Below are 18572 nucleotides of genomic sequence, written 5' to 3' on the forward strand. Positions count from 1 at the left end.
AGTTCAGGGTCAGAGTTGAAAATCTAGGCTATCCTAGATCTGTGGGCCGACCAGTCCCAGAAGCTGTTTCCTACAACCTCAGTGTCCCCCATCTGTAGAACGAGGTGCTTTGAGCTGATGGGATTCCAGGAGTGACCAGCAGAGAAGCCCCAGAGAGAAGCAGCCCTCAGCCCTCCAGGCCCCCCCAACTGTCGCCACCATATCTATGTAAGGCAATCCTGCCGCCAAGGGCTCTCCAGCTCATCAGCCCTTTTATCGCCCTGGACACAATTAGGGGAAGCCTGAAATCAGGCAGAAGGAAAACAAGGGCACCTGCCCTCCTCCAGGTGCCCAGCCAGCCCATTCCACCCGCCCTGGTGGCCTCCTGGGCCATCCCCAGGCTGCAGGAGGCCTAACATTGGGTCACCCCCACCCCCCACCGACCCAGGCTGCCTTTGAGAAGTCACTTCTCCCTAAGCATGAGAGCTGGACATTGCCACCCCCCTGCCCACACATACATACTGCGATCTCTAGGGTTCCCCAACCAATCCAGCCAGCCCTGGAAAATAGAGGTGGTGCTGTCTCAGCCAACACTGGGGACCCCACTTACTCAGTGATCAGTGCTGGATGCCCAGGGTGTTGGTGTGTCGGGGGTGGTTGAGTGGCTTGTACTCTCCTGCACCTCACCCACTCCCATGGAAATGAAGAAGACAGGAGTAATGAGGGCTAGCCCTGGCACCAGTGCCAGGCAGTTGGTCTGGCGTCCTCTTTCAGCTGTGTGCGTTTGGCTGTGTCGTGCCATCTGTTGAAATGGGTACCAGTACCTACCTCCTATGTGAGAGAAGATACATCCATCTGCAGAAAGACCTTCAAACAGCCCAGCGACCAATCCTTTCATGTTGGATTTTATTACCTTTATCCGCTTCTTCCCTGTTGTGACAAGTGAGCACATACTGGTGGCTCACACGGCTTCACTTCCAGGCCCTTGCCCTGCTTGGCTCCAGCACTGCTGGGAGGAGGGAGTCGGGGAGCTGAGAGCTATAGAGTGTTGTAGGTGGGGAGGGGCAGCGGAGTGCAGTCAGGAGCTTTTCCGCACCCACGTGTTGGAGAAATTATTTAAGGCGGCCTTATGAGAAAGGAGCCTGCCCCTTGAGCCCCTGGGAGTGAGTTAGGATTTCTTCACTGAGTCTGAATGTGACTTTGTCATTTTTGTATATATTTTTTAAGTGGTGTGGGTTTCAGGCCCGGCAAACCGGAAAGGCTCCCGGTTTCTGTTATGGTGATGGTATCCTGTGGCCCAGCTCCACGCTGCCCACCTGGCAGAGCCGACAGGACCAGGATCCTGCCTCTGGGGGTGGGGGGTGGGGACTGGTGGGAACAGAACTTGGGGAGGGGTTTGGGGAGGAGCCTGACTTTTCACTCGAGACAGCTGTGTGACCTACAGCCTCGCTCCTGAGCTGTGGGAGCCCCCAGGAAAGCAGGGGGGGAGGATGGGACTGGGCATGTGTAGGACACACCCAGCCCTGCTGCCTCTCCATGCCCCTGCCCAGTGGGTGGGCAGGCCCCACAGGAAGTTGGCTGCTGAGCCAGAGCAGCCGCTCTGTGGCCAAGGTTGGCGTGTCTGGCTGTATGCCAAACCTGGGGCCATCTCTGCACCTGGAAGAGGCCAGTAAGCAGGGCCAGTGGCTTCAGGCATGTCAGAGAGAGCCAGCCACAGAGGGAGTGGACAGGCCCTTGGCAGGGGGCGGGCCTCAGGGTGGGTGGGTGCCCTGGACCCTCAGTGCCTCCCCTGCCTCCTGTCACCAGGGCCTCTCAGCCAGGGCCCCGACAGGGACATTTATAACTCACAGCTGTGCCGTCCTGGGCCCAACTGACTGTGGTAAACCGATCTGGCTTCAGGAAGTCCTGTCTCCAAGCCACTCCCCGATCCGACCCCCACATTCTCCTTCTCCTCCTGACACCCACATCCTGTTCTCAGCAGGAGAGGCGGCCTGTGAGGTGGGGTGGTGGTGGGGTGTCGGGGGAGGAATTGACTGACCAGTCCCAGGCCTGGCCTGGATCTTCAACCTGTCGGGCCAGGTACCCTGCCTACTCCTGTACACACACACACACACACACACACACACACACACACACACACACACACACACACACACACACACACACACACACACACACACACACACACACACACACACACACACACACACACACACACACACACACACACACACACACACACACACACACACACACACACACACACACACACACACACACACACACACACACACACACACACACACACACACACACACACACACACACACACACACACACACACACACACCCACCCACCCACCCACCCACCCACCCCAACTGCAGAGAGGTCTGGAGGCTCCCAGGGCCCTCAAGAACAGGTAGGGATGTCCCACCCACAGAAGCAGAGTCTCCTTCTGGCCTCTGCTCCCTGCAAGGAGGAGGGGCTGACCCAGAGTCCTTGGCAACTGCCAGGGTCTCCTCCTGGCCACCCTCCCTTGGGGCACCTGCCTGTCCGCCTGCATCCTCAGCTCAAGTAGGGGGTAGGCAGTGGGCTGGCCCAGTGCTTCCTGAAGTCCAGCCACCCAGCATCCCAAAGCTGGGATCTGTTCACCTTTGCAGTCCCACGGTGCCAGCCCTGCTGCTCCCTGCCATCCCAGCTCCTCTGTGTGTCATCTGCCTGAGCTGGGGTCTATGATAAGGCTCTTGAAGAGAGGCAGTACACGGGGCAGATGATGTTTTGTTAATTACGTGTCTATTTGTTCTGAAGTTTTATTTATTTGGAAGGCACAGTTACAGAGAAAATCAAAGACAGAGAAATCTTTCATCCACTGGTTCACATCTCCACGTGACCATAACAGCCAAATCAGGAGCCTGAAACTCCATCTGGGTCTCCTACATGGGTGCAGGGATCCCCAAGCATTTGAGCCATCTTCCATTGCTTTCCCAAGTGCATGAGCAGCAGCTGGTTTGGAAACAGAGTAGCTAGTACTCGAACTAGCACTTACACACAAGATGCGGGTATCACAGGTGGTGGTGGCGGCTTAACCCGCTGTGCCACAACACTAATCCTAGTTATATTGTTACTAAGGCGCGTTAGAAGTAGGTAAGTAGCTTGTGATAGCTTTGGACAAGGACAGATTTTTGGGGGCTGATCAGAGAGAGAGATTTGAAGGTAAATTTTAATGAACTCATCCACCAGGTTGCACTCAGCTCCCACCAAGAATCTTGAAGCGCCCAGGAGAAAGCCTGAAGTTTTAGCAACACAGATGAGGTCACCAGGGTCCTGCTTTGCTCTCAGCTGTTTCTGGGTTTCCTCCTTCCAGCTGAAGCAAAGCAGTCGGCCCTAAACTCCGGCAGGTGGACAGGCAAAGCAGGTGCTGAGCGCGTTTTCCCTAGGTGGCCTGCTCACAAATAAAATGGCTCCACGGGTGGGCCACAGCTCTGGTGAGCAACTCTCATGGAGCAAAGAATTCAAGTAGGGGTCACAGGTTGACTTTGGAAGTGACTGAGGGCTGGCATGTGAGGTAATTCCCTGAAGCCAGGCGCTGGGTGAGAACAGAGCAACAGAGGGCTTCATGTGTGCAACTAAAAATACCGCCCTGCCGGCCTCTCCCGGTCGCCCTGCCCTGGGCTGCCTAGGGAGCCATGGCCTTCTGCTTTTCTCACCAAGAAGGGAAAGAGCACGAAGCCCCCAAGCCCCAGAAGAAACCAAACTTAGGCATTAAAAACACACGCACGCACACTAGGAGGAGTTGGCTTATCGGAGTGTGGCTGGGTGGGGAAGAAACAGGTGGCTCTGATAAATCAGGCCCAAGAGGCCACTGAGATTAGCCTAGTGGTGGGACACAGGTGAGAGGGAGTGCCTGGTTGTATCCCTGGCTGCTCATATGTGTCTTATCTGTCCCCTGTGTATCCAGGAGGAAGTGGAGGTGGCCTGGTGACATCAGGCTAATGCTGCAAGGGGTGTGAGAAGAGGAGCCGCTGTGCACTGCTGAGCTGCCAGACTTGAGAAGGTAACATCATACATACCTCTCACCCCCCGGCCATGTGGCCACCTTGACCTGATACCTGGGGCAGGATGAGGTTGGCAGAGTGGGACATGCCAGGGCTGGGGCAGTGCTATAACTCTGCAGTCTCCCCCTCTTGCTCCTCATGTGGTGTGCATGTCAGTAGAGTGCTTCTGGGGATCAGTTTGTCTGTCTGTGAAATGGGCACTTGATTCTCCACATCCACTTTATCCAGTTCCGAACGCCTCTGTGAATCCTTGCAATCTGACTTCAGTTTAGAATGAAGCCACTGTAGCAGCTTGGCTTGGCTTGACCTCTGGAGTGAAGCCAGGGCACACAGCCCTGGTGAGTGTTGCATTATAAAGGCCACAGGTCAGCAGGAGCAGGCTTGGGAAGAAGGGGCTTTCCAGGGTGTACCTCGCTGGAGCTGTGTGTCCCTGGAGATGTGACTGTGGTCTCTGGCTCAGCGTTCAGGTGTTCTCCAAGGCAGCCCTGGACAGTTGTTGGCATCTGCATTTTCAAACCAGGAAGCTAAGGTGCAGGGAAATGAATGTACCTGCTGGATTCCCACAGGAGCTCCCTGTGTACCAGACAGCTCTACTTGGTCCTGGGGGCCTGTTTGTCTGTCTGGGTGCTGCACGACACTGGGCTCCCCTGGCTTCCCCTGAGAAATCCTGCAGTCGACCCCATGTAATCCCATTAACTTTTTTCCCCTAAGATCTATTTATTTTTATTAGAAAGGCAGATTCACAGAGAGACAGAGAGAAAGATCTTCCATTTGCTGGTTCACTCCCCAAATGACCACAACAGCTAGAACTGAGCCAATGTGAAGCCAGGAACCAGGAGTTTCTTCCGGGTCTGCCATTTGGATGCAGGGTCCCAAGGCTTTGGACCATCCTCCACTGCTTTTCCAGGTCACAAGCAGGGAACTGGATGGGAAATGGAGCAGCCGGGGCACTAACCAGTGCCCATATGGGGTGCAGGGCTAGTCAGTTGAGCCAGCATGCTGGCCCCTCATTGTCTATTGAGTGGCTCTGGTAGAACCCACCCATCCTACCGATCATCCATCCAGTCACCCAGCCATATCTCTCTCTACCCACCACTTTGTTCACCCATCCAGTTCCTGAACTGTCCTTCTTGCTCACCCATGTATCCATGTAGCTGTCCATCATCTATCCTCCCTCTATCCACCATTCCCTCTATTTCACTCATCAGACACTCACTGGCTCTTGCACCAGGTCAGACCTGCTCTAAGGACCAGGTTTTGAAGCTGGGTCAGACACAGCCTTTTCTTGAGAGGATCTGGGGTGGGAGGGAGGCCAACTCGGGACCCCAGAGCTGGGTTCCCTTCCACGAGGGCTGTCTGGTATCTGTCTGCACAAAGTGGAGGTGAGAGGGGCTGTGGGCTGATTCTGCAGCCAAATGCTCAAGAGAGGAGAGGGACCTTGCTCATCTGTTCATCACCCAGGCTTTGTCAGAGAAGATCTCTATAGCCAGAGAGCTCTTGGGTTGGGAGGCACAGGAGCAGAGGAAACAGACAAAACTCCCTGCCCACATGATGCTTACACACTCGAAGATACAGGTATCGTGGATGTGTGAAAAAGCAAACTTGCAATTATGTCAGGTGACGCCAAGTCCTGAAAAAAGTCCAGGTGTTCTATGGCAGGGGTAGTCAAAGAGGGCCTTTGGCAGGTGGCATTGAACTTGCCCTTCATGCAGCAGTGGGAGTGAGCAGTGATATACTCAAGTTCAGAGAAACACAGGGAGCTTTAGGGCTGGAGGCGAAATCAGAGAGAACGCAGCCTGGAGATGGCCAGGCAGCTGGTGTGCAGTCCTGGTAGAGGCACTCGTGGCTTGGACTGGGGTTGGCAGCCAAGAGGTGAGACGCCATTGCAGTCTAAATATAGTCCACAGATGCAGCAGATGCACTTGCTTGTGGATTAGAAGTGAGGGATTAAGAAGAGCAGGGACAGGCGGGGAAGGCTCCTGGGTTCGGGATAGGAGCCAGGGGTGGTCACTTACTCTGCCAGCGGATAACAGCCAGGGGAGGCTGCTTTGGCACACGGAATCTGGGATGCCTTTGAGACACACAGGTGGAGAGGCCGAGCAGGCAGCTGGATAAATGAAGTCTGGAAGGCACAGAGAGAGATGCTGGCTAGAGTTATAAATCTGGGAGATGTTACCCATGGATGGTGTCACAAGCTCCCAAAGCCGATGGAGTCACCTCGAGAGTGGATTAGAGGGTCAGAGCCAGGATCTGAGTCACGTGCATCCATCCTTTAGCAGGGCAGGTGAGGGGTGGGGAACAGGGAGCATCGAGGAGGGGGCAGCAAAGGACACATGCGATTCAGGCAAGCAGAACAGGAAGAGCTGGCTTGGAGTAAGCAGGAAGGTGTTGCTGGGCACAGTGGGGAAAGACAGCATACACAGAGGCCTAGGGACTTGATACATGAGGGATAGAAGAGAGGGAGGGAGTGCCAGAGCATCTACCTCCCACACCTGGCCACCCAGGAGCAAGAGCCTGTGGGTGTCCAGCTAAGCTGTTTGAGCCTATGGCCTGGAATGATGCTGGGAACTACATCCATCCTGAGGTGGCAAGGCATGGGTTAGACCCCCTCAGGTACTCTGGGCCTACTGAGCTATCTTTCTACTCTGTCTGAGATCTGACCCTCCACCTACCTTCCAACCTGTTTGGTGCCAGCCAGCCCTTTGCTAAGCACCTGCAGTGTGCCAGGCCCAGGACTCCGAGCAGGACATCCAGTGATGACGACAGTGAGAGGGTCCCTGGGTCCAGTGGGATGGTGGAAGAGGGACAGGGAAAGAACCTGAAACTTCTGGTAGAGCAGAGAGCATCATTGGCACCTGGCCACGGCTCAGGCATGAGCATGCGTGCATCCCGAGGCCTACCCAGTGCTTTGGGGTCCCCTTGGTCAGGAGAGCTGCAGGAGCAGCGAGGGGTCCAGAGACTTCTCTATGCAGAGAGTCGGGTGAAGCCCCATAGGGTCTTGGGAGTCCTTTCCCAGGACAGAGTCAGGGGAGGTACCCTTCTGGCTGTCGCTGGGTATATAGTGTGTGGCCCGTGGCAGGAGCTGCAGGTAACTCTAGTGTGCCAAGCAGTAATCCGGCGCCTTCAGACTCACTTTCCTTTAAGCCTGTCTCCACGATCCTCTCCCTAAATCCTGCCGCCACCTCGGTCACGACTGGCTAGCCGGGCTGATCTCCTTGGAACAGATGGGTAAATCCGGGCTTGCGTGATGCTACTGCCAAGAGTGGCAGAGAGGAGTTTGCAGCCGGGTCTGCTGGACCCAAAACCCACACTCCTGCCACCTCCCACCTAGTCTCATCCTGGCTGGCAAACCGCCTCAGTGCAGGTGGGGAAACTGAGGCCAAGAGAAGGAAGGATGCATGCCCAGAGCCACACAGCAAGTGAAGAGCGGAAGTGACAGCAGACTGGAGTCTGGTCCTTTTGCCTCCCGCCCTCTGCCCCCAGCAGGTGCAGGAGCCCCAGCCCTCGCTCTGCCCCCTCACTCCACCCGTTCCCCCTGTGTACAACACCCATGATGCTGGGTCCTCCTCATTCAGTTCCAGCTCTGGGTGAAGGCATGGGGCTCCACATCGGGAGGCTCCATTGTGCCTATTGTTTAAATATAGATTACTAATGAAATGCCTTTTCATTGCCTTCCCAGTGAATAGTTTCTGTGTAAAGTTAATTTGCAGTGTTATGTAAATTCTGTTTAACTTCAATCAAGTTTCTAATTATGTTTTTACCGCAGTAATTCCCATTTGATTTGTCATCTCCTGTTAGGTATTTAACGTTCGGTGGGCGGGTTCGCCTTCCCTCTCTGTCTCTCTCGCTTTTCCAAGGCCATCCTCCTCCCCGAGAGGCCTCTGTGTGCCTTTCTCCCTGCTCCTCCCTTCTTTGCCCCCTCTCCACTATCCCTTCATTTCCTCTGCCCCACATCAGCCTCACACTGTCTCTTTCCCTTTCCTTCTCCCAAGTCAGCAACATGCCTCACTCTCCTTCCTGCCCTTTTTCTCACCACTCTCCACCCTCCAGATCCCTGTAGGCCCTTGTCTGGCATTCTCCCTCCTTGTCAGTGCCCACTCAGAGCCCTGCCCTTCCTGAGTTTTCCTCGTAGGGGTTGCTTCGTAGGGTGCTTGGCGCAGATGGAGGCTGAGAGCCGGGCTAGCTGGGTGTGGGTCAGGGCTGAGGGCTCGGTTCCACGATTGGAGGACCAGCCACTGCAGAGGCTGGATGCTGGTTGAACATTGCAAATGCTGAGGTTGTGCTGGGTGGGTCCAGACTCTGCCTGTACCCCTTGGGTTGTTCCTGTGCCCATGTGAGAGCACAGAGCACATGGGCGGTTATCAGGATGCTTTGCTGTGTTTGGGAGTCCTGGCTGGTTCCTCTCTCCATTCCCTGGGTTTCTACGGTACTGTGGTCCAGGAAGGTCACACCTGAGGCCAAACCAGGGTGGGAGCTTGCTATGTGGTGGTCTCCCCAGAACTGGGTCTCAAACTTTATATAGCTGGGGCATAATAAGAAGCTCTGCTGTGGTCAGAGCTGATAAAGCATGTCAGACACAGACCATTGACCCTGGGACAGCATGCCAGCCCCTGGCCTGTGACCTTCCCCAAACACCAGGCTGCTCCTGTCACAGCATGCCCGCCACACCCTTCCTCCCAGCACAGCTCATCCTCAGGGCTTTGGCTTGCAGTCCAGCAGCCAGATCCCACACCATATTGTCCTTGTTCCCACAGGGGCCTTGGCTTTTGCTTGTCCAACCCCATCACTGGGTTTGTGGTTGGGTGAACAATATTCCATGGTGAGCATCTCCCCTCCCCTCAGGTGCCCCTTTGGTCCTGCTCAGCTTCCCATCCACAGAATCTCTGGCACATCCAGGAAGCGGAGAGCAAGTGTTTGTAGAGGGCATTCTTTCAGGTGCACAAGGGCAACCCGGTCGCTTGTCCTGACCCAGCCTAGTCCAGCTGGGCCACATGACCACCTGACCTGCAGCTAGTGTGTGTGTGTGTGTGTGTGTGTGTGTGTGTGTGTGTGTGTGTGTGTGTGTGTCTTTGTCCCTGTACCAAGAAACCATAGGCATCACGTGGTCGCTTCCTTCCCTATTTGTCTAAGTAAGCAGTTCAGGCCAGCTGCAGCAGGGAGCTGTAACAGAGCCATGGGAGAGGCACTCCCCCTGCCCTGGTGCCACCATGGAAATAAGAATGAGCTTGGGCAGCTGGGAGCTCAGGGCCAAGAGCTGGGCTTGTCACAGGGAGACCTAGGCTGGGGGACAGTCTGTCCTTCCCAGACCTGTGACTGTTCCCCTGTCCCCTCAAAGATGAGGGCAGCTCTGGGCCTGATGGCAGAGCCTCCTCCCATTCCATGCTGTTACCAGAAGGAGCCCAGGGGCAACTTCCAGACCACAGAAAGGTGCAGGCATGGACAGTGCCACCCCTGCTGTGACCTTGAAATATGCTCCTCTACCCTAGTCTCGGCCCCTCCCATGTGTCATCACATTATTGAGGAGTGCAACAGATGGGCCTTAGGCACCCACTGTGGGCCAGGGCTTGGGAGAGGCAGGGGTGGAGGATTCAAGGGGCAGGACTATTTGTTTGGGGTCATCTGGACAACTTACAGGTGTCCCATGGACGGAACTGGGCATGTCACTTTCCCACCTGTCAGACAGGAGCCCTGGGACCAGGAATGGTTGTTCAGGACTTGGCTATTTGGGGAGGTCATGGGGTAGCACCATCTCCACAACCCTGTCTCTTGGGTAACTGCAGGCAAGGCCTGGCCCTGTGCATATCCCAGCCCTGCCCACCTGTGTCCCCAGACCCTAAATGAGAAGCTTTGGTTTGGGTCAAGGTCTTCTCCTGGTAAACAAGCGATTGGCCGCCTGGAGGTCAGAGGCCAGAGGTCACTGAGCTTACCAAGGCCCACTTCTGACCCTCTGGAAACTAGTACTTGGGAAGAGGCCTCTGTGGGTTGGCCCTGTCCCCTGGGCTGGGTGGGGCCAGCAGGACAGGAAGCTGAGGGCTGGCTGGAGTACGGGACTCAGGGTGGCCTGGGACTGAGCCAGGGATGAGGCGAAAGCCTTCCTGGCGTGGCCCCAGGGTCACAGCGACACAGGTCACCCTACCTCTGTGAGGGTTACCACCTCCTCCACCAGCCCCAGCAGGAAGCCCTGGCCAGGCCCCACCTTAGTCCCACCCTGTATTTCCTGAGACTAGCGCTTCTCCCACTCCCGTGAGGACTATCACCAGGAATCCTGCCCACTTGGGACAGGAAAGGAGGCACTGACCTCAGACTGGCTGTGCCTCTGACCTGCCCTGACCCCCTCCATGGAAGGACCATACTCCCCTCTTTCCCCCATTCTCTTGGTACCTTTGCTCTTCCTTCACACAACCAGTGACCTAAGGTGACCTGGGTGTCAGAATTCTAGGTCCAGGCATAGACTGGCTTGCTGGCACACCTGCACAGGTCACTTTCCCACTCTGGGCCTAGTTTGTAGGAAGTGGGAGAGGAGGAAGCTCCTCCCAGCTATGAGTGTCCATTGGGGTGGGCTCTTCATAACAAGTTGGGGCACAGAGCTGGCCTAGATGTCTGCTCTGCTCAGGCAGGTGGGTGGTCAATGGGCCGATAGTCCAGAAGCTAGGGAGGGCACAGTGCTGAACAGCAGGCTCCCACCCCTCACCCCATGTCCTCCTTCCTTCCCCACTGCCTCCTGAAGGGCACCCCAGTACGCATGACTCACTCCCACCCAGGCAAGCCAGCCCCAGTTCCACTCAGTGGAACTAGCAACAAATAGCAGCCTAGAGTGATGGCTGGGTCCCCAAGGGGACCAAGAAGAAGGTCAAGATTAGCCTTGACTTTGCATGGGTTAAGATAAACCAGGAAGCCACCTTGAACTCATCAGCAGGGCACCTTGCACCCGAGTGGCCCAGCCCTGGCCCTGTGCCGTGGCGACAGCTCAGATGCTGGCTGTCTCCCTGTTCACCCTTGGAGCTGCAGTGTCTGTACTGTCCCATGAGCTTTTTGGAGGTCACTGCACAGCCCCTGGCTCCTGCCCTGCCTTTCCCAGTCCCCTGTGAACAGGGGCATCCTGGCGGCAGCCAAAGCAAGGTCACGGTTAGGCATGGCCCTTGAAGGTGTTGGAGAGTCTGTGAGACTTCTTCCAAGGAGGAGACATGGATGCCAGGGGAGGAGCTGGTAGCAGGGACACCCAGCACTCACCCAGGCCCTGGTTCCAGGAGTCACATGACTGAGAAAGTTGGTCCAGATGAGCCAGAGCAGCCCTGGGCTCAGGCAAGCCCTGCTGGGGAAGGGAAGACCCCCCACCCCCAACATACACACAGACCGGGGGTCAAAGCGAGCGCTGGCCAGCACCACGCCCCTTGCCTCTTCCTCTGGGTGTGCCTGTGTCCTGCCAGCGTGAGGCTGTCTGGGTTTCCCACTCAGCCCTTGGGTGGGGTGGGCCCTCCCTCTCCTTCCTCCCTCTCCTTCCTCCCTCTGTGGCTTTCTGGCTTTCTGCTCCAACAGGGGAGGGAATAGGAGGCTGTAGCGGACTGTGGGAAGTGAGCCAGGGTGGGGGCACTGGCCGTGGGTGGAGTCACGGGATGGGTGGCCGTGAGTCAGGAATTGCTGGGTCTCTGTGTCATCAGGCTGCTGGCTGAGCCTGTTGCCTCACTCCCTCACCCACAGCTGCGCCCCGCGGGCTGCTTGGCCCAGGGGTGGGTGGAGATGCTGTGCAGTCTGAGAGTGCTGGTTACAGGATGGAGAAGTTAGGCTCCCCGCCCCGGGATGGGTGCCTCCCAAACCAGTGTCAGCTGGGTTGACCCACGACTCTCAGGGCTGGTCACAGGTGAGAATGGACAGGCGATCCACTCAGACCAGCTACATCACGTCTCTATGTGACCTCTCCAGCTGACCAGACTTCCAGGCAAGGTAGGCAGAGGGCAGAGACCCTGGCCCCTGGATGGATCAGCCTGTAGACTCTGGGGCCTAGAATTTGTTTTTAGTTTTGCTCTGCCACTTGTCAGCAGGGGACAAGTGACATTCTATCTCTGTACCTCCATCTCCTCTGGGAAACAGGGGTGCCATCATCCCCTTTGCAGAATTGCAGAGGGGAGAGGCTGGCTGCATCTTGTGTACGTGAGCAGTATGCACTGGGGCAGGCCCTGGCATGGCATTGTGCTGTGGATGGGTCAGCTGCTTCCAGCTTTGGGCTGAGTAGAGTGCCCACCTCTCTTTCTGTCTCCCTCACTGGTCCATCCAGCATACGTCCCAGGGCTCAGGTGCCTACTCAGCACATGGAGATGTGGAGGCTTCAAGATATGGAGAGGGACTCTCCCCAGATCAGGGTCAAAGGCAGGACTGAGCCCCACCTTGGTGCACACAGGATCTTTGGGAAAAATCCCAGTTGACGGGGAGTGTCTTATGTAGTGACAAGTATGGTGGTCAGCACACCCTGAACTCCTTCCTCCCCTGGCCTTCCAGCAGCCCCCAAAGACCACCTGTGAGTGTAGAAACTGCACATGCCCTTGACCCCAGCTTTTCTGAGTACCAGAGACCTGACTCTTGCCCTCACCAACCACTTAAACTTTTTCTACTACCCACCTCCATCCACATTGTACGTTATAGAAACTGAGGCAGGGGGAGGCATGGATTCTTGGCTAAGGCCACGTGGGCTGGAAGCAGCAGAGCTGGGGTTTTGTCCAAGCCTGGATGACATGAGGGCCTCTAGTCAGACCGCCCCCCGCCTCCTGCCAGCAAGAACACCGCTTGCCTTTGTCTGGAGTTTCTAAATCTGGGCCTCGGCCATGACTACAGGCTGGCCAGGCCTGCATGTGGCCAGAAGCCCAAAGGGATGCCTGTTTGAGGAACGTGACCCTTGGGGCTGGCCCTGGCCCAGCAGAGGGCCACTGGGAACACTCCGTGCTGGGCCGGCTGCCTGTGCCACCGACAGTGCTCCATCCATGCCCTTCAGCTCCACGACCTTCCTGTGCCCAGTAAGGATGTGACGTCATGCCTCTGACCTCCAACCCATGAGGGGCCTGAGCCTCCAAGGGTCATGTGACTGAATGCCCTGCCTCCACATCCAGCCACCCACACCAGAGCTACCCTTGTTTCAAGCTTGGCCTCAGGCCTGGCCCAACCCCTGGTTAAGCTGTGTCCCCTCCCCTGCAGGTGACAGGTTTGGACTTCCTGGAACTCTTGTGAGAACCCTGCCAGTTCTTAATAATACAACAAGAGATTTTAAAAATAAACAAACAACCCTCCTGCTTTTATTTACTTATGTTTTAAAATATTTATTTATTTGAAAGACAAAGTCACAGAGAGAAAAAGAGTGATATCTGTCTGCTGGTCCATTCCCCAAATAGCCACAACAATCAGAAAACAGTCTGGAGTTCTCTCTGGTTCTCCCACATGGGTACAAGGGCCCCCAAGCATTTGGACCATCTGCTGCTGCTTTCCCAAGTGCATTAGCAAGGAGCTGGGTTAGAAGCAGAGCAACTGGGAACTGAAGTGACAATATTATGGAACGCTGATGTTGCAGACAGTAGCTTAACCCGTTGTACCACAACACTGGCCCCAGGGATGGGTTGGGGAGGGAGTTTTCCTGCTGGCAGTTCTCCGACAGGTGGGAAGGGTGGAGGGAAAGCAGCCATCCTCAGAGTGGGCAGGGACAAAACTTCAGTGGAGGCTTGAGGATTGAGAATGATGGGTGTCCGGGGCCCTGATTTGGCCCTCTCTGACCCAGATTCCTCTTTGAGTAAGGCAACCCCAGAAATGCAGCAAGCCAGGCTGGGAGAGGGGATTGTGGTCTCTGCACAGGCCCTGCCTGGGGACACAGTTGTCCCTGCTCCCAGATACCACCACGTGCCACCTGCTACCTGGGCTGCGTTCATCTTCAGCATTCTCCTCCAAGCCTCCAGGTCAATCTGGGCCTTTGCCTGGAAGGCTACCGAGGGGATGTTGCCCCAACTCCTGCTCACCAGCCCTTTGGCCCACCTAACCCTAGTCATTCTAGAACCACCACTGCTTGGTTCTTCCTACCTCCTGTTAGGGAGTATGGGCACCCTGGGCAGCCTAAAGATGGTACACATTGTGACCTTGCTCCCACCCCTCCCACTTTCCCTCCACTGGCAGCTCTTGGTGCCCTCACCCTTTCACAGCACCCAGGGTACCATGTTGTGGCCCAACTTTGCAGCATGGTCTTCCCTCAGCACGTGGAACATCCTTGAGGGCCTGGCAGCAAGTACTGGCTCAACTGCCTGTGATCCAGACATGCCAGACCTGCACTTTCCCTCACTAAGGTTGGCTGGATGCAGCCAGGCTCCCTCTGCCTAGTCGGCTTGGAGGATTCCACCCAGGAAGGGGGGCGGGGGTTGTTGCTGGGAGCTCAAGGCTTGTGTCCATGTGGACTGGGCTTGCCTGGGCCGGTGTGGCAAATGTCAGAGTTCCTCCAAGCTCTCAAGCAGGAAGAAAGTCAGGGCTGGTGAACTGAGGGTGCCTTGTGATTCGTAGACCATCCTGCCTAGGGGTTCCCAGGCCCTTAGAACCAGAACCATCTGCTTGCTCAATTTCTTGATTCAGCTCCACTGGGCTCAACTCTGCTGTGTGTGCCTGAAGTAAGGACAAGGTTGCTGTCTTTGTGGTCCTCGTGGCTGGAGAGATAACCAGGCCCTCCCAGTTTTAACTTTACAGGAACAAAGACCCACACTGGCAGAGTATTCTGGAAGTTCAGGGAGGGGGAGGAGAGATCACTATGGGGGGAGGGGGAGCTGTTGGTTATCAGGGAAGGCAGGCTGGAGGAGGTGGTACTTTGGAAGGATGGGCCGAGAGTACCCAGGATGGGGACAGTGATATGGAGCTCCTTGGAGAGGATTGGGGTGCTCTAACTCATTTCTACCATTTACAGGTGAGTGGTTTCTGGTCTGCAAGGGCAACATGATAGCTGCCCGGTGACAGGGAGATATGAAAGTGGAAGGAGGTGGTGGGAGCTGCTAGGATTGCTGAGGAGGTTTCTGGTAGAGGGGGCACTCGCATGTTGGTGTGTGTGGAGAGGAGGGGGTGTCAGCAGCCAGTGTGAGGCACTCAGGCCTGCTGATAGGAGCCCTGACCTGTTCCCTCAGAAGGCATAGTCCCCAACTGCACCCCCACCCTGTGGACAGTGGATCCCCTCTAGCAGGAGTCAAGAGCAGGCCCATGTCTGCTCTCCAAGAACAGCCTGCAGCCTCCCCTGGTGGGTGCATGGCCCGAAGAGCACTCTGCCAAGGCCGCTTCATCCGAAGCTGGTGGGCCTTGGCCTCTGCCAGAGCCCAGCAGCCTGGGTCTAACGCTTTCCCTGGTCTGGTTTGGGGCCCCCAGCTCCATGAGGTCAGGGAACATGTATTCCAGGAATGCAGGAGGCGGGGAAGCCGGCTGGTTTGGATGAGGCTTGGATAACCATCAGGGGTAAATATTTGCCTTGCTCCTGGAGCCAGCGCTGGCCGCCAGAGGACGGGGCCTATCCACAGGGGCACTTAAGGGGATGCAGCCCCACACAGGTCTCAGGGGTGGAAAAACCTCTGCCAGCCCAGAAGAGTCCATGTGGGAGCCAGAAAGGGTCCCCTGGACCCTGGCCACCAGACCAGCAGCTGCAATCTGTGAAGTGAGGATAAGAACAGCTCCTGGGTCTGACTCAAGCCCTAGCACTCACTGTGACAAGGGGAGTAGTCCTGGTCAACTCAGCCAGGACAGCCACTGGTGCGAGTGAAAGCCATGTGGCTGTGCTTCTGGACCCCATTTGGCCACTATGATCTTGAGCCTCCTCTGCGATCCACCTGTCACTGAGGAGTTAAATTCTCCTTCCATTTCACCTGCTTTGACATCTGTGTCTCCTGGAGTCCCCAGATCCCCCAGGACGTGTGTGTATCTTTGTGTGTATGTGTGTGTGTGTCCAGCTGACACCGGGGGAAAGGGTTTGGGACATAAGAGCCACAGGTTCTACTGGCATGACCCCGGCCACTGAACAGCCATGGCTGTCCCCTTCCCGGTGGTCTGTGGGTCAGTCTATGCACCTCACCCCAACCCAACAATGTCCCCCTCTACCAAGCGAGTTGGGAGCCTGGCCCAGTTCCTATATGGGGAAGAGCTGGGAGCTCAGCAGAGTCAAGTGCCTCGTCCAAGGTCATCCAGCAATAAGCAGCCAAGCAGGGGTGTAAACCCAGCTTGGCCAGGGATCCAGCCAGAATTTAGACCCCACCTCCACTGCTGTGTAGGGCAGCTGGTCCCTTAGCTGCAGGCCAAGTGCCACAGCCCACAGCCATCACAGCACTCTTGTCCTGGACACCCTCTGTCTCAGGCACCTCTGCCCTCCTCAAGTTCCGATCTACCTGGTACCTCTACGGGGCCAGAACTAACCCCAGCTCATTTTGGCCAGGTCCCCCGTCCCTCTCCAGGGATCCTTGGAGAATTGGAGAGGGAAAGGAAGGTGAGCGTGATTGGGGCCAGCGGCCTCCCACAGAGCCTAGTTGACCCCCATTTCCTCCGCAGCACACAGTGAGTTCCAGCTTGCAGTCGACACAACTCTGAGTCCCCAGGCTCGCCCCCGAAGTCAGTCCTGAGCCTAAGATATCCCAACTTGGTTGAGGAGTTTGAATATAAGGTGCCTGTCATGGGGAGACCAAATTAAGCCTCTGCCAGCCCCAAGGCTCAGATTGTATCCTGTCCACATCCTTGGAGTGTTCCAGGAGGAGAACAGGACCCCCAAGCCCACGTTGTTTACCCTGTGGTCTGCTCAGGCAGGGAGCCGCACCGAGCCATCTCCTGCTCGTTCTCCCTGGTCTCGCCGGGTGGCCCGGCCCACACAGGTTGTGAGCCCTGGCTGAATGCATGAGGTGGGGTGCATGCTACTGCCTCTGTGTGCACAGCCTTACCCGGGTTTCTCGTGCCACAGGCTGGGCAGAGTGTGGTAGGCACAGAGTGTGCACACACAGAGCCCAAGGGTGGTCCCTCCAGCTGTGTGACCTGAGCAGTTAGAAACCTTCTCCAGCCTTGTGTAGGAGGGGGAAGCTCATTTCTGCCACCTGCATTTCACTGAAGGTTAAGAAATAGACCCCACTGTCTTTCCTGGGTGACCTCAGGTGGCCAGGCAGGGCCTGTATTGCAGTCCTAGAGGCCCCTCGGGTTGCTGTGTGACCTGCACAGGTCCCTCTCTCTGATCTCACCTGGTCCCTTTGCACGGGGCCTGGATGGCCAAGGCTGATAAGAGACAAATGCTGAGCACCATGAGCTAGTGCCTTGAGAGGCAGGATGCGCCAGTGGCATTCCTGGGACCAGGGGATTGACGGGCAGCCTGGGCAACACTCATCCAGAGAGCGAGGACTTTCCGGCTCTGGCTTCCGTCTGAGCTGCCAAAATAATTATTTTTCTCTTTACAAGCTGCTTTGCTGGTCAACTTGTCTCCAGAAGGATAGACCTGGGCCGTGGGTGATGGGAGGCACAGGGCCGATCCAGTTATGTCCCAGCTGCTGTCTTGCTGCACTGACAAGGCCATATGCTGTCCCTCTGCGCTTCAGTTTCCTATTCTGTGAAATGGGAGAACTGGGCTCACTGGGCTGTGTTGTCAAGGTGAACAGTTTGGCAGGGGGATGGGCGGCACACAAGTCAAAGGGGAAGGAGGTAGGGCTAGATTCTGCAGGGATGGAGTTGTAGGGACATTGGGCCAGACACTGGGAGCCCCAGGACATGGGGGCCTGGAGTCCAGTGGTAGCCCCTGTGAGATGCTGCAGGCCTGGCATGCTGTGGATATCCACAACATGTATGAACCTTCAAGGAGACTCCCTCCTTGTTTCTCTGTCCCACCCTGCCATTAGGGCAACTGAGGCAGAGAGGGGCTTCAGAAATGTGTCTGAAGCACACCGTTTAGAAAGAGGTGAAGCCTGTTTGAGATGGACCAGGCTTGTGGCTGAACCCATATCCACATGCCAGGCCTCCATGTTTCTGGCTGAAACCATGGGCACCTGGTACTCCCTGGGAACTCCTGCTGGCTATACACTGAACTGGGACTAGGGCTTGGGCCTCTGCCTGCCCTTTTGTTCCCCGATGGCCTCCCCGTCTCCTTCTGTCCCTTCCATCCGTCCCCACCCCCCAGCAGCCATGGGGCTCTCCCAATCTACAACCTGGGCTGTGACCCTGAGCTGCCCAGATGCTCCTGTGGCTTATGTCTAGGTCCATCCTCTCCATGATGGGCTCTGCCCGCTAGCTCCTCCCACACCCTGCTGCCTTGCCATTTCTTCTGCCATGCAACTCATTCAGAAATCCTTCCACAAGGGGCTAGGGCAGGCTTTTTTCCCCTTGCTTTGAGGTTTCCACATGTACTGTTTACCTAAAATGCTTTCCCTACATCCTGGCCCATCTCTCTTGGGTTCATCCTTTACTTCCCCTGAGGGGGCAAGTAAGAAATTAAAGTCTGAACATCGGGGGCGGTTCCACTTTTAATTGTATGTGTTGGAGTCTGTGCTGGTTGAGGCCCCGCCAGTGTAGAGACCTCTCCC

General features: G+C 56.3%; 1 protein-coding gene across 1 annotated transcript in view; it reads left to right on the forward strand.

The window, feature by feature from the left end:
- ZMIZ1 (zinc finger MIZ-type containing 1) overlaps positions 1–18572 on the forward strand; it is a 155441-nt gene that overhangs the window by 12226 nt on the left and 124643 nt on the right. The window contains exon 2 of the mRNA XM_040976029.1: positions 3939–4034. The gene's annotated coding sequence lies outside the window, so the exon portion shown is untranslated. The remainder of the gene's footprint in view (positions 1–3938; positions 4035–18572) is intronic.

Source organism: Ochotona curzoniae, unplaced genomic scaffold (genome assembly GCF_017591425.1).
Source record: "Ochotona curzoniae isolate NIBS_2020 unplaced genomic scaffold, NIBS_Ocur_1.0 contig_2692, whole genome shotgun sequence".
NCBI lineage: Eukaryota > Metazoa > Chordata > Mammalia > Lagomorpha > Ochotonidae > Ochotona > Ochotona curzoniae.